The sequence below is a fragment of the Telopea speciosissima genome, chromosome 8, assembly GCF_018873765.1.
Source record: "Telopea speciosissima isolate NSW1024214 ecotype Mountain lineage chromosome 8, Tspe_v1, whole genome shotgun sequence".
Classification (NCBI taxonomy): domain Eukaryota; kingdom Viridiplantae; phylum Streptophyta; class Magnoliopsida; order Proteales; family Proteaceae; genus Telopea; species Telopea speciosissima.
In genome coordinates this window covers 659,878-675,638 of record NC_057923.1, presented here as the reverse complement: position 1 = coordinate 675,638, position 15,761 = coordinate 659,878, and the positions used below count along the sequence as shown (strand labels likewise).

At 43.2% G+C, this 15,761-nt stretch overlaps 1 protein-coding gene across 2 annotated transcripts in view; it reads right to left on the bottom strand.

Moving 5' to 3' along the window:
• LOC122670962 (U2 small nuclear ribonucleoprotein A'-like) overlaps positions 1-15,761 on the bottom strand; it is a 79,043-nt gene continuing 63,282 nt past the window's right edge. For both annotated transcript variants that reach the window (XM_043868018.1, XM_043868019.1), the window contains exon 8: positions 1-326. The gene's annotated coding sequence lies outside the window, so the exon portion shown is untranslated. The remainder of the gene's footprint in view (positions 327-15,761) is intronic.

Below are 15,761 nucleotides of genomic sequence, written 5' to 3'. Positions count from 1 at the left end.
GGGCAAAACCTGCATCATCAAATGGTACCTCTTGCCAATTCCACCATTTTAGCACCAAAATTGTGTACATGGGGTGTACTTGAATAGCAAGCAAAATATCATTTTCTAATTGATTGCTAATAGCAACCAGTGACTTTACTGATATCACGAAATGGCTTCATGAAAATAATTTCCTGTTACTTGGAGAAGCACTTCCCCAAGGATGGGTAATAGTCAGCCACGACTGAATAATCTCCACATTATCCAGAAACCGCCACTAACTCACAAGGCTGGAACTAAATTGACATGACCTACGAAAATCAGCTGCCAGAAACACCCTGTTTATCCTGCAAATACAAGCAACAGGAAAATCAGGGAACTCTTCCAGATAAGCAAAATAATAATAATAATGATAATAACATGTAACTAATGGAAGTAGCTGAACAGCCTATCACACATTGAATGAACAAGGCATTGAGAGTTCAGACAATGCTTACTGATAGTCCAACAAAAAGAACCAGATCGACCCAATGACACCATTCTATTACCATTGTCACAGTAGGCACTAAAGCCAGCAGCAACGTTTTTTTGCCACAAAGAAAGATGTCCAACGTGGAATAAATCTGAGCCCATTTTCAGCAACCATATTATCAGATGCGTATGGTGTGCAAAACAGGTTTTGAAACCCCTTTTTTGCCAACCCCCTCCCCCCCGCCCCCCCTCCAAAACAAAAAAGAAATGTGTGGCTTCTATATCTACGAGGTTGAAATTCCACCACAAACACATTTACGTGGTCAAGTTCCACTACAAACAACTATAAATCACTGTTCAAAGTCATTTCATTTTTGTGTCCCCCCCTCCCACCCACCCGCCCACCCACCCACCCAAAAGAAATGTGATCTAGTCTTCAACCACAGTTTCTAATAAAAGACTAGAACATCAGGATTGCAGTAAAAGGGAATAGAACCAGAATAGTACGAAATTTTGCAGCTTCAGTCAGACAAGTCAGAAAGGTCTAAAATTTCAATTGATGAGTCTGTTCTGTTACTAAAACTGATGTGCATAATTTGAACTGATTCTGTGTTCCTGATAGAAAGATATGATAAACAGGCTAACAATCCACCTAAGCCTCACTTGGAATCCATTAAGCACACTACTGAATCCACAGCAGCAAAATTTCAGAAAAAACTAAAAGCTATATTTAATAAATTCGTGTGCCTTAATGGCTGGTCACATAGACATATAGACTTTCAAAATCTGACACCTTACATGCTTAGAAATAGCCTGAACCAACTAATAATCAAACTAGCTACTTAATTGACCAATAAAAGACTTGGAAAGTTAAAACCCATTGGACCAAAGGCCCCAAAGGTATAGAAGCCAACCGAATGCTTAATTCCAGTTTTTTTAAGAAAACCCCAGTTTTGTAATTAATATGCATCAGTTCCCCCCGTTAGAATAAAACTCGTCCTCAAGTTTTGAACAGACAAAGTATCAAATATCACACAGCATCACTCCCCAACCACCCCAAAAAAAATGTGTCCTTCCTCTAAGCCAGCATTTATGTTTTGTTGGCAACAGGAGTATATTTGTCTCAGTATTTGTTTAGTTAATAAAGGTAGTTTGGTCAACGGGTATGGCGGTACAGTTAAGGGTAAGGTTGTATTGCTTGCTGATGAGTGGTTAACAAAAGGGAATACCAGTACCGTGAGGGATTTCTTCTCTCTCTCTCCGCACTTGTGTTTTTCTCCCATTCTTCTTTCTTCTCGTGCTTTGGTACTAGTTTAACCTTGGTTGATAAAGTTTCATGGTATCAAAGCGAACTAAGCACATTGAAGTTGACTGCCATTTTGTACTAGATGTTGTGATGAAAAAGTTGCAAGGAATCAACTTGGTGACATGTTTACTATGGCGTTATTTCATCCAACTTTTCTTGCAGGGTGTTCCAAGCTGGGCATGGGTGATGTCTATGCTCTAGCTTGAGGGGGAGTGTTAGCGATAGGAGTATTTTTGTCTTGGTATTTGTTTAGTTAATAAGGGTAGTTTGGTCTATGGGTATGGCGGTACAGTTAAGTAAGGTCAAGGTTGTAATTGCTTATTGATGAGTTTTTAATTAAAAGGATATCAAACCCGTGAGGGATTTGTATTCTGTCTCTCAACGGTGTGTTTTTTTTCCCATTCTTCTTGTGCTTTGGTATGGATTGAACCTTTGTCGATGAAGTTTCCTGTTTCAATAGTACTTAGGCCCCTAATACCCCAATACCAGGGGCTAGGAGCTTAGGGAGAAGGGGGTCAAATATAAATTGAAAGATAAAAACTGAATATTACCATCGAACAGTTCCACATGACATATTACAGCATAATGCAAATAATTAGACTGACACAATAGGGGGACTGACTCTTTCACTTAGCAACCAAAGCTAATGGGATATACCTTCAGTAGGAACCTGGGGTTATACAACCACATAGGCAAACCTCCGTAACTCTCAAAAAATGAATATGTTAAAGGGAAGCAGAATTCGGGGACTTGGATAGGGTGAACTCCTATTTTGGTTCCTTAGTTCTCACAAAGCTGCCCACCAATTAATTTCGGTTTGGTTCCAAACCATCGGCAAATTTTTTTTTTTTTTTTTGAGGCGAATAAGAATGCATTACAGAGAAAGAGGACTACAACAGCCCCCGATAAAGGAAGAAAGGAAATAAAAATACACAAACACACAAGGAGGCCATCAAGAAGAAGCCTAGAGGGAGGAGAGATGAAGACCCCAGGAAACAACAATATGCATGTTCCTTGGAGAGTCAGTACAAGAGATGGGCATAGCTGAAAGCTTAGCTTTAATGTCAAAAGAAATGGAATCCCAAATTTAGCGAAGAGACCTGGAGTTGGAGGTCTATTTCCTAATATTTCGCTCCATCCAAATCTGATTTATAACAGCACAAAAGGACAACTTCCCCACAGTATCACAAAAAGAAGATCCCGCAAACGACATATCCACCCAAATCCACTCATTGCCCAAGGAAGAATTTTGCGTCTTCTGGACCAGCACTTAGCAAGGATTTTTTTCCACGCAGAGGAGGAGAAGGGCACTCAAAAAATAGGTCGTGAAACAACGCCTAGGAATGTGGTGCTTGAACCAAAGAAGCTTCTGCCAAAGAGACACAGTAACTCTGGAGCGAATGAAATCCCAAGCCACCTTTGAACTGAAGGAACCAGAAGAAGACAGGGACCAAAGATGTAACACCCCGCAAGCAGATCACGAATAATTTTTTTTTTGGGTGAATAAAAAAATTCATTCCCAAGAGAAGAGAAAAGAAATACAAAGGGCCCCGAGGGGAAAAAGAAAAAACGACCAGCCCTAGCATTAGCTAGGGGAGGCCGAATCAACAAGAGAAACATTAGAGAGGCCCCAGGATCTAATAATAAGCCTGTACCTTGGGGAGTCCAAACAGCTAGAGGGGGGGGGGGCAAGAGATAACTTTGCTTTCAGCTTGATAGAGTGAATTGCAGCAATAATTTCATCCTCCGTGGGAATGGCACTAAGAGGCTGAATGAGCTCATTTGGAATGAATTTGTCGAGCACATTTTCAGGGATTTGATCAGCATCATCCAAGGGACCCGAGGAAAGATTCTTGAAATAATTCGCAGCCATGTCTTTGATATCTGTCACATTAGTGACAGGAGAACCATCAGGAGCATCCAACTGAAGAATGGAGTTGTAGTTGGTTCTGGATTTCAAGGAGCGATGGAAGTAGGCTGAGTTAGAATCCCCCAGGTCCAACCACTTGATCCTGGACATTGTCTTAGGAAACTTTCTTCTTGATTGAGGAGCAAGGCTAACTCAAGGGCAGCAGCTTTTTCATCGGCAGCCTGGCAATTGAGGTTGTCCGTTTGGATTTGCAGCTGAATGTTTGCAAGCTTGTCTTTGCAGTCCTGAACATTTTGAGAAATATTGCCAAATGTACTAGTATTCCAGACTTTGAGGGCAGATTTCACATTCCTAAGCTTCCTTGCCAAGGCTAGAAGGGGGGAGGAGAAAGCTTGGACAGGCTTGTCCCAAGCATCCTTGACAGTGATCAGAAAAGAGGGTGGGAGGATCACATGTCAAAGTATTTAAAAGGCTTTGGACCAAAGGAGTTATAAGGTTGAATGGATAAGGCTCTGGGGCTGTGATCAGCTATACCAGAAGTGTCAAAATTGGCAAAGGAGGAGGGGAAGGAAGACAGCCATATTTCATTCACTAAGACATGATCCAGTTTGCAATCAATTCTGGAAGGGGCAGCCCTTTTGCTGCTCGAGGAGAAAGGAGGGCCAGTCCAACGGAGATCAAACAAACCCAAGTCTTCGATGCAATTGAAATCAGCCATAGAGTCGAGGTCCAAGTGGTCACCTCCCTGTTTTTCAAACCCAAATCTGATAACATTAAAATCAGCACCACTGCCCCAGGGAAGAGAGCCTATAAGGCCAGCAAGATTACGGAGATCAGACCAAAGAGACTGCCTCAGAGCAGGACAGTTGAAAGCATAGGTAACAGTGAAGAAAAAGGAAAAATGGTTTAGGCAGTCCGAGAAGCTTAAGTGTATGTATTGGGCTGAAGAGGAGACCAAAGAAATTTTGATTTCGGTGGGATCCCACAGCACCCATATACGGTCATCAGGGTGGTGGAAATAGTTGGATAAAAAAGACCAGCCGGGAGCAATGGAGTTGGAATCCTTGCAGCATTTGGTTCTTTGACATGGGACTCGAGCAAGCAGCAAAAAGTAGCTTGAAGATGGCGGATATGGGAATGAACGGCAGCATGTTTACAAGGGGAATTGAGACCCCGAGTATTCCACACAATGCCGAGATTCATTAGAGCAGATTGGTGGGTTGCAACTCAGTCCCTAGAAGCCGGGACATGACGCTACGGGAAGCAGAGGAGCTGCGGTGCCGCCGGTTGTAGGAGGTGGCAATGGGATTTAAGCCAGTAGAGGCCGGTGGAAAAGGGGAGTTGTGGGGAATACTGTTAAGAGGGGAAACGGGTAAGGAAGAAGGAGATTTCAAACTGTTGGTCGATGGATCAGGCACCCGAGTACCTAACCCAAATGGGTTAAGACGTGAGTTGGGCGAGAAAGAGGAGTGGGACCCAGAGAAGGAGACCGACGTGGATTTCTTTTTTTTTTATCTCCTTCTCTTACTAGTCTTTCTTTTTAGTTTTACTTTTTTTTGAAGAGGGTTTTTTGGAGATTTGGTCACAAGAGTTGGGGAGGGGGAAGGAGACAAAGGCAAGTAATGGTCCAGCAAAAGAGGAGACGAGGAGTCGACATTAAAAGGGGAAATATCAGGAAGAGATAGGGAAAGAGGAGAAGCAGGGGGCAAACGAGAGGAATGACGAGGTCTCTCTTGTGCCCAAATTTCTTGCAGAACAAACATTGAGGGGGTTTCCAATCAAAATGGGCTTCCTGTTCGAACGAGTGATCTTCTCCATCGTTCACAGTGATGAAAGTTGTCAGGGGTTCATCTGCTGTAACTTCCACGCAGATGCAAGCATAAGCAAAGCGAAGCTCCCTGATAGTGTGCATGTCCGAGAACAGCGGTTTGCCCAACACCGATCCCATTGCACTAAGGCCATCAGTATACCAGAAGTGGAGAGGGAGTCCTGGAAGCGAAACCCAGAGAGGGATGGAAGAGAGGTCTACACGACGAAGCTGCAAGTGCGGATGCCAAAGCCAGAGAAAAATGGGCTTCTTACCGACTTGCCAGGGCCCATCTTCAAGCACACGGTTCTTGTCAAGGTCATCAGAGAACTTGAAAATGAAGAATCCATTGTCCAGGAGGTAGATATTGAGAGTACCAAGTGTTTTCCATTGCTGAGAAAGAGAGGATTTGACAATACGAAAGGAAGGTCTGGAGCCAAGGAAGTGACCCACTAAACAAGACTCCCAATCTTGGCTTCATCATCAAGAGCACCCTAGAAATAGGATGCAACTTAGTAGACCCAACCACCAAAGGAGCAACGAAATGAAGAGGGAGGCCTTCAATCGAAGGGGGGAGATGGGGGGGGGGAGTTGAAGAGAGAGTTCCACCTGGGGGGCTTAGAAGGAAGGGCAGAAGCAGTAGGAGGGTCAGGGATTGGGGGAGGAGAGGGAGATGGCATTCTGCCGGCAGGATTAAGAGATACAGGTTACCGGAGAATGCAGGTTGCCAGAAAAGAAGGACTCATAGGTTGCCGGAGAAGCAGGTCCATTCTTGTGCAAATGAATAAGCCCATTAGGATGGAGTTGGAGTTGGAGTAGGAGTTGGAGCGGGCTTTAAGGGAACGGTGAAAAGAGGTAGTGTTGGAGTCCCCAAGCTCAAGCCATTTGATTAGAGATTTTTGCTTGAAGAAACTTTCTTCTTGGGAGAGTAGGAAGGAAAGCTCAGAGACAGCCAGGTTCTCTTCCTCCGCGAGGGAAGAATTGAAAGGGTCCGATTGTAGGCGGGATTGGATGTAGGAAATGGTGTCCCGACAATAGGAGACACGGGAAGAGATGTTTCCAAAGGTGGAGGAGTTCCAGGATTTGAGGGCCAATTTGACATTTTTGAGCTTTTTAGAGAAGGCGAGGAGGGGGGAAGAGAAGGATTGGACAAGGATGTCCCAAGCGGCTTGGAAACCAGGGAGGAAATCTTGGTGGGAGGTCCACATATCAAAGAATTTGAAGGGTTTGGGGCCGAACGATAAGAAGGGGAGGACAAGAAGGGAAATGGGAGAGTGGTCAGATAAGCCGGGGAGGTCAAAGAAGGCATTGGAGGAACGGAGGGAGGAGAGCCAGGTTTCGTTGACGAGGACTTGGTCAAGTTTGCAGGCAACTCTATTGGGGCTTGAGCGACTATTGTGCTCGGAAAGGTTGGCACCCGACAATATTAGGTTGTTAAGCCCAAAGTCCTCGAGACAGGAGTTGAAGAAATCAATAACTTGGTGGTCAATGGGGGACCCACCCAATTTCTCATGACTATACCCGACGACATTGAAGTCTCCTCTAAGGCCCTACAGAGAGGAACCCATGGACGAGAGGGATCTAACGTCTTCCCAGAGGGGAAGCCGGTCAGGATGGCGATTCAAGGCATAAACCAAGGTAAAAAAAAGAAGAGGTGGTTGTCAGGGTGGTCAGAGATGCGAAGGTGAAGGAATTGGGAAGAGGAGGAAACCGAAATGTAGAATTTGGAGGGGTCTCAAAGAATCCAAATGCAGCCGTTTGGAGAGTGGGAATAGTTGGAGGAAGGACCACGAAGGAGCGATGGAAGAGGCGATGCGGGTCAAATTGCGCTCAAGAACCTTGGTTTCTAGGAGGCAACAAAGGGGGGACTTGGAAGATTTAAGGCGGGATCAAATATCAACTTGTTTGGCCGGGGCATTAAGGCCGCGGACATTCCAAATGGTCCAAGGAATCATAAGTAATGGGGGGGAGGAGGCAACCAACCCGAGGAGGAGCTAATGCGAGAGGCCGGAGGTATGCTACGAGGACAGAGGCGGTATTCTTTAAGGGGGGAAGCAAACCATAGGAGAAATGGGTAGAGGAATATTCAAAGAGGAAGTAAGAGGAACCGGGGGGTAGGGGGTGAAGGGAAACCGTGGGGGGAGGGAATGGGGCCAAGGTTTGGTTCAATTATGGGGAGAGATGTGGTTAAACCAGATTGGTGTAGAGGGGTTACAAGGGATAAGATGGGCGATATTAGGGGTCGGAACTATGGGGCCACATGGAAAAAGGTGAGAGGTGGGGCATGTTGGGAGAAGGGAAAAGGGGGGGGTTTGACCAAGGGGAACTTTTCCAAACGCGAGGACAAGGGAGTTTGGGAGCTGGATAAAAGGCGACAAGAGGGTGTAGGAGAGGTGGGGTTTGGTCAGGATTAGCAAAAGGGGAAAGAGGGTTTTGCGAAGGTGGAAGGGAGGTTGCTAGCAAATCTGCACGGGAAGCCTGCAGATCAACTTCAAGGTTCACCCGAGGCTCAAAAGGAGCAGGCAGGAAAGCAACATCACATTCAGCATCGGGATTGAGACTCTGAACCACTGCAAGTGGATCAGTGGTCAACTCGCCAGAGTTTAGAATCTCCTTAGAAGCTTGAAGATTTTTCTGGCTGCGTTTTCTCTCTTTTTTCCGGCCACGGGAAAGGACCGGAGAAGTTCCGGATTCTGGCAACTTGGAAGGGTCAACAACCTGGGGGAAACTTGCTACATCGGCCGTGAAATCCTCATCTGGATGTCTATCTTCCACAACAATGACTAAGGCATTGACGGTAGCTTCGATAGTAGTAGCATCAAACACGCCATCGCCAAGGACTTTGTCGCAAGCATCATCTTCAACATAGGGTGAAGAGTCGAGGGAGCCTTGGATCCGTCGAGAACAAGGAGGCACTGCTTCGAGGTGTGACCAAATATCTTGCAGGAGGAGCAATAGTGGGGAAGTCACTCATAGAGAACTCTTTGAGAAAAGGAATGTCCTTCTTAGATGGTGACGAAATTTGGAGGAGCTTCAGCGTTGATTTCGACACAGATTCTGGCAAACAAAAGTCTATCCATTATCTTGGTACGTTCGTCAGAGTAGAGGGGAGTTCTAATGATCAAGCCGACAATGCTGAGCCCAGAGGAGCACCAGTAATGGAGGGGGAGACCAGGGAGATTTACCTCAATGGGAATGGATTTCAAGTCGATTTTGTTGAGGGAGAAGCCATGGTCCCATTGTCGAAGGAAGATCAGTTTCTTGCCAATCTGCCAAGGACCGTCCTCCAGAGCTCGAGCTTTATCAGAGTCGTCAGAGAACCTGAAAATGAAAATGCCATTGGACATCAGGTAGGTTAAGACTACACTAGCAGCTCGCCACTGTTTCTGAAGAGAAGTCTTAACCACGTGAAAGGGGGGGCGGGCGCCTAGGAAGTGGCCTACTAGGCAGCTCTGCCATTTGGAGATTTCTTCGTTAAGTAGGCCCTTGGGACAGAAGCCAATCTTGGAGTCATCTAAAATGGAAGGGGGACGAAATGGAGGGCATGTCTGTCGGTGGTGGTGGTGGGTTGTCTTGTGAAGAGGGAGCTCAAAGGTTTGGGGTTGGGGGTGGGATTAACAAGGCAGGTGAAAGGGGAAGAGGGAGGTGGAGGGGGTGGAGGAGAGGCAGAAGAAGGGGAACAAGGATGGGAGAGGAGGCTTGCAGCGGCAGAGGCTGCTAGAGGGTGGGGGGGTGGGACATGGAGATGCCGTTGGACATTATGTAGGTGAAGACTGCACCAGCAGTTCGCCCTTGTTTCTCAAGTCAATTTTTTAGAAAGAAGGCAAAGAGGATTACAGAAGGGGAAAAGAATTCAAAGTTCAAGTGAGGAGCGTATCTGATTTTCCAAGGTGTTCCTGATTAAAGGTGAGGGTTTCATATAAGTAATGTTATATGTGTTTTTGTTGTAGATTGGATATTATTAAGAGATATGTGAGGGAATATGGCTGTGTTATATGATGTGAGATACATGACAAATTGATATGAGGAGAATATGTATGATATCATTTGCTTAATGATTAAGTGAGGGAAACATGGTTATTGAATGATGGTTGTATAGTAGTATATACATGAAGTAATATGCTAATAGAATGATACCTGATATGTATAGAAATATGTATGTAAAAAATGTAAAGAATACAAGTATCACAAATGGATATGTTAAATACTCAAAGATTATCAGAAGAATGTGTTTTTTTTAATGATCAGGTGAGTTATTGTTAAATGTTCTTTGAATGCAATGTAATGTTTGAGCTAGTATGATAATGATGATGTTCAAGAATGTTATAGAATGCAAAGTTCTCTGAATGCAATGTAATGTTTGAGAATGATATGTGATGCAATGTATGGAATAAAGAGATAATAATGATGTATATGTATGTATTGACATGATGATGATGATGATGATGCATAAGCATGAAATGAGATGATGTTGGGGACATTTTAAGCATGAAATGAAAAGAGAGAGGAGAATGAAATGTATGAAATGAAAGTTACTGCAAAAAGAATACCCTATGTCTACCTTTTCCAGCAAGGGGTTATGTACTGGATGAGGTTTTATACGATGGTAATTCTAGAGCAAGTTCCTCCTGGACATGTGGTCTATTGCAAACCATTATATGATGGTAATTTAGAGCATGTTCCTCTTAGACATGTGGTCTAGTGTAAACCATTATACGGTGATAATTTTAGTGCATGTTCCTTCTGGGACATGTGGTCTAGTACACAATGTTATATGTTGGAAATTCTAGAGCATGATCCTTCTAGACATGTGGTCTAGTGCAAACCAAATAATTCTAGAGCATGTTCCTCACGGACATGTGGTCTAGTTAAAAAAGTTAATGATAGAGCATGTCCTCATGGACATGTGGTCTATCCAAGAAAAGTCGCGTCATTTCTCCCTAGATTGTAATGACTGAGATACTTGAGTAGAATAGGTGATGTGAGGCGGTGAGGCCAGGCTAACCTCAACTGTTATGTGCACAATCGGTATTTCACAACATTGACTAAGACTTAACCAAACAGTAAAACATCGTATGCATATTTGTACACTAATATGGAAGCACATGAACACTTGAATGTATTGTAACATGATTTCCTCACTGAGTTATTGGCTCATCCCTGTTATAAATATTCTCTTCAGATGATGAGTTTAGAGGAGAGGTGTGGTACAACTCCAGACTCTTTAGATTGTGAGTGTACATGGTACACCAACCTAGGGAACAGGATTGAGAGAAGTGTTTGTGAACAATAGGATTTATGATGTGAGAAAGACAAAGAACATGTTTTGCAAAAAGGTTTAAATTCATAGAGCTTTGTAATACTTGTTCAATTGCCACCAGTGTTATATATATGTCATACGCTAGTCTTAATCCCAACTCCAGTAGTGTTAAGTCTTCCGCTATGTATGTATGAATTATATGGCAGTTGGGTTATTTATACAAATGTGAAAGGTGATTTCTGATCAATGCCTGCGAAGGCAAACTTTTTACCCTATCCGGGTTTGGGATCGTTACAAGACAACTCTATCTCCCCTCCCAGAGGGCCTTCTATGAATAGAGGGCAAAGCAGCCCAAACACCAGTAAGGGCCGGAAGGTCTGAGCTTGGAGGGGCCCAATCATCAAGGCGAATGATGCCAGCAACTCAGAACTGCTTAGATAGGCCTGAGTTATAGATGGTTCAAGGGGGGACAAGATAAAGAATAACTCCCATGGGGTGCCAGTGGTGTAGCCAAAGCTTGGTGGAAGTTCCATCATCAATTTGGGTCAATAACATTAGGACAAAGTGCCAGGATCTTGCACCACACCCAAGAAGCATCTGGCGAGGGAGAAACCGTCCAGATGGAGTCAGGCTGTAGCAGCCCAGAGCAGACCCAATCCACCCAAATACTTTTCTCCTAGTTTACAATCTTCCAGATCAACTTTGTGGTTCCAGATGAATTAACATCTTTGATTCTTCTTAGACCCAGCGCTCCCTCCTCCTTGGGAAGGCAAACAGAGGCCCAACTAATGGGATGAAGGAATATGGAGGAATCATTTCCTTTACAGAGGAAAGCAGCCATGAGAGACTCAAGAGATTTGATGGTTGCAAGAGGAAGACCAAAGATGCCCGACTAGTTAATATAGGAGGATTGGATGACAGGCTTGATGAGGACTAGCCAGACCGCAAAAGATAGAAGTTTAACTTTCCAAAGTTGGAGCCTCTTACGAATGGCGTCAAGCATTGGGGTGCAAAGGTGGGCTGAGAGTCTTGTTGGGATCAAGGGAAGGCCCAAATATTTGACAGGCAGTTGACCGATGGCAAAACCAAAATTCTCCGCTAGAGCAACTTTATCAATCTCCAAAACCCCAGCTAGGAATAAAAGAGATTTCTTAAGATTGATGCGGAGACCCGAAAGAGATTTAAACAACTAAAGGCAACTCATAATGGCCTCAATAGAAGACAAAGAAGCCTTGGAGAAAATCATGAGATCATCTACGAAAGCCAAGTGGGAGTGCTTAATAGCCTTGCATTTGGAGATGGGTTGGAAGAGCTACTGATCCGTTCTATATTGTTGGCTTCGAGAGAACACTTCAAGGGCCAAGGTGAATAGGTAGGGAGAGAGAGGACACCCTTGTCTGATTCCCGTCTTGGAAGAAAAGTACCAGCTAGGCTGCCATTGACCAAAACCGAGAAACAAGGAGAAGATATGCATTGGTGGATCCAATGGGCAAAGTGGCAGGGAACCCCATCTTATTCATCATCTTCATAATGAAATCCCATCTCAAAGAATCAAAAGCCTTGTGTATACCAATTTTCATGAGGGTTGCTGGAGGATGAGATTTCCTTTCAAATCCTCTGACGATTTCATTGCAAAGAAGTCCACTACCTTTTTAAGCCTGGTTGCTAGGATTTTAGAGATAAATTCGTACAAGAGACTGCAAAGAGAGATCGGCCCGAAGTCCGACATGGAAGAGGCACCCTCTTTTTAGGAATGAGGCAAAGAAAAGTATGGTTGACCCCCTTAATTTGATTAGGATTGAAGAAGAAGCTCTTCATCGCCTTGATGAGGTCCTCTTTAATGATCTCCCAAGAAGCAAGAAAGAAACCAAAACTGAAGCCATCTGGACCAGGAGCTTTGTTAGCCTTTGATGGAATGGATGGCAGCCACGATTTCATCCTCCAAGGGGATAGCATAAAGAGAGCTAAGGAGCTTTAAAGGAATGAACTTGTTGGGCAAATTGTCCGGAATGGAATCCAAGGAAGTAGCTGGAGAGCTATTGAAAATATCTTTGAAGTAGGTAACCGCATGCCCTTTGATATCTTTTACTTGGTAAATGGTAGATCCTTCTGGGGCCACAAGCTGGAGAATAGATTTGATGTTGGTTCTGGCTATCATTGAACGATGGAAGTAGGCAAAGATGTTTATGGCAAATCGAGTGACACCAGGCCTCACTAAATCTCCATTGCATTTCTCCCTCATCAAGGCCAAAGCATAAGAATGGTTGTACACAAAAGTTGTCACTTGTCTTGCCCTATTTACCACACCCGCCACCAAAGTCTTTTTCCCCATGTCCTTCAGCATTAAATCAATAGAATGGGCTGCACATGGGGTCCAAAAGAGCCGGATCCTCTTACTCTTCTTATTCATCAACTTCTCTCCAGCCTTTTTATAGTTGGAACCGTTATCCGTCACAATTTGGATAACGTTCCTTGGTCCTACCTCCTCCACCACTTGCTTCAACTCCTTATACAAGTATGATGCATCCTTTATATGCTTTGATGCATCGATAGACTTCAAGAATATAGTCTTTCCATTGCAACTCACCATGAAATTTATGATGGACAGCCTAGTAGGTCCAGTTCAACCATCAGCCATAAGAGTAACCCCATATGTCTCCCACATTGGCTTCAAACCATCAATGTATTCTTTTAGCTCCTCTACCTCCTGAGGCAAATATACATTGTATAATTCAAATGGTGAAGGTCCCTTCCATCCTGCACTGCCCCTCCTGCACATCAAGGAATGCATTATAGTATGTTCCTTGTGCTACATTGGCTGGAATGCCATGGTAAAGCATGAATTTGCAGAAGGCTTTTCGTGCTTTCTCTTGTTTACCACCAAATACTTGTGGGATGGTTGGCTGGTAGGCATCTTGTTGCCTAAAAGTGGTGGGATCCTGCTCAAAAATGGGTTCTGGACCTTGTACTCGTGGTCGGGTTTGGGGTCGTGGTATATTTCTTGTCCCAGTGCTTCTCCTCCTCTCATCTTCTTCAGCGTGCAGTGAGCGAGATCCACCACTCCTCTTGCTTGCTCATATGCTCTTATATTATCAAAATGAAAACTTTGTCTACTCTCAGCCAAAGTCTGCTGGTAAATTCTCCATTCAGCCTTTGATTGAAACTCACCAGGTGGAGGCCCAATGTCAGTATCATCTTCGCCACAAACCTCTGCACCAGCCCTCTCTAGTATTGCCTCATTAAACTCTTGTTGCATTCTTTCCCTCTCAGATTTTTTTAATCTTCCTCCTTTCAAATGTTGTGTCATTGCTACTTTCACTTGGATAGGAACATTTGGGCATGATGAAACATCCTGCACATGCGGACGCATGTTGCTTTAACCGTGGCTCCTCCGGATAACAACTTCCCACAATAATTGCATTTGGACTTCTTTTTGTCTCATGGACATGGGAACTCCATGTTGCCATGCTATATCAGACATTGTATACAAAATGTCTTATGTTTGACACTGTTACATAAAAAAGCATGTATTAATAACCATGGATCACTTAAAGTAAGGTATTCAAGACTTAAAGTATGCTATTCATAACTCTTAAACGTAATGTCAAGCTACTAGAACTATGAAATAACTATCTCTTATTTATCCCCTAACCCTAGTATTTATTTGTTAATTAAAAATAATATTTTGCATTTTTTTTAAAACTATTTATACCTTAAAGTATAAGAAAAATATAATTTAATGATGAATTTGACACCATTTGAAGTTGAATATTATGTACATATGTTGTACATAATTTTCCATAAGCAATAAGTATTTTTTCTTAATATTATATATATTTTTTTAATTTTTATAATATATTTATTAAATCTGAAAAATAAAATAATTTTTTTAATGGGTGAAAATAAAAAATTAATCCATGGGGCTGTAGAGCATCCCAAGTAGTTTAACATATATTAAAATCATTTTCAAACAATCACTATTCATCCTATTTTTTTCATTTTCTTTTTTCAAATAAATCATTTATTTTTTCAGAAATTATAATAAATAATTTATTAACTGAAAAAAAAATCCGACTCCATGAAGTGATAGATCGGGCAAAGATGTTCAACATATATTAAAACCACATGAATCTAACAAGGATTACAAAAATTTTTTTTGGAAAAAATAGATTTGGGGAAGAAATAGAAAACACCTTTGAAATCTTGCAAATAGGTGATGATGCTCCAAATTGGCACTTGAATCTTCACTTTGGCACTTCAATCTAACTCCAAACAGTGCATTCCATCCAACAATCGAAAGAAAGAAGAAGAAATTTGAAGGAGAGGTGTTTTTCCCCTTGGTTTAGAGCCTAAGAACTTCTGTTCTTGCTCTCTCTTATGTTGGAAATGGGTTTTTGGGTGAAAATTGGGCTGAATACAAGTAAATAGCATCTTTGGGCCCAACCGAGATCTCGGCGAGATATTGTTTTTTTTGTACTAAAAAAAACTTGATTTTCACCTTCGAGATATCACCGAGATCTCGGCCGGTCGAGAAAGTGCACTTTTGAGTACCGACTAGGAACTCGACTCGGTTTTGCCCAAAACCGAGAAACTCGGCGAGATCTCGCAAGTTCTCGAACCTTGACAATATGTCAATATCCCCAATTGTCCCCTATAAGGCTACAAGTCAAGTAGTCAACTAGTCATCATTCATCTCAAATGTCTACAAATTTGCTAATAATAACTACTCCGCCATCCAGGATCAACCCCACTCATGGTCCGCTGGAGCCGACGTGTATTGCTCTCCGACTATAGGACAAATGCATGCCACGTCATAGTCTGGGAGAAGAAGCGAGTGTAGTCATCCACAGTAGCCATGTAAACTGCATCATCAACATGCTGAAGGTAACCTATCCTAGGATATAGGTCACCAAACTGTGAAGAAGTACTACCCACTGATCCACTATGATATGAGTCATATGACGGCTCTGGGAGCATGTACGGGTTGTACGGCTGCGGCTGGTGGGTTGGGTAGCCAGTATAGGAAAAGAAGTCATGCACAGAAGACGATCCACTATATCCTTGTGAG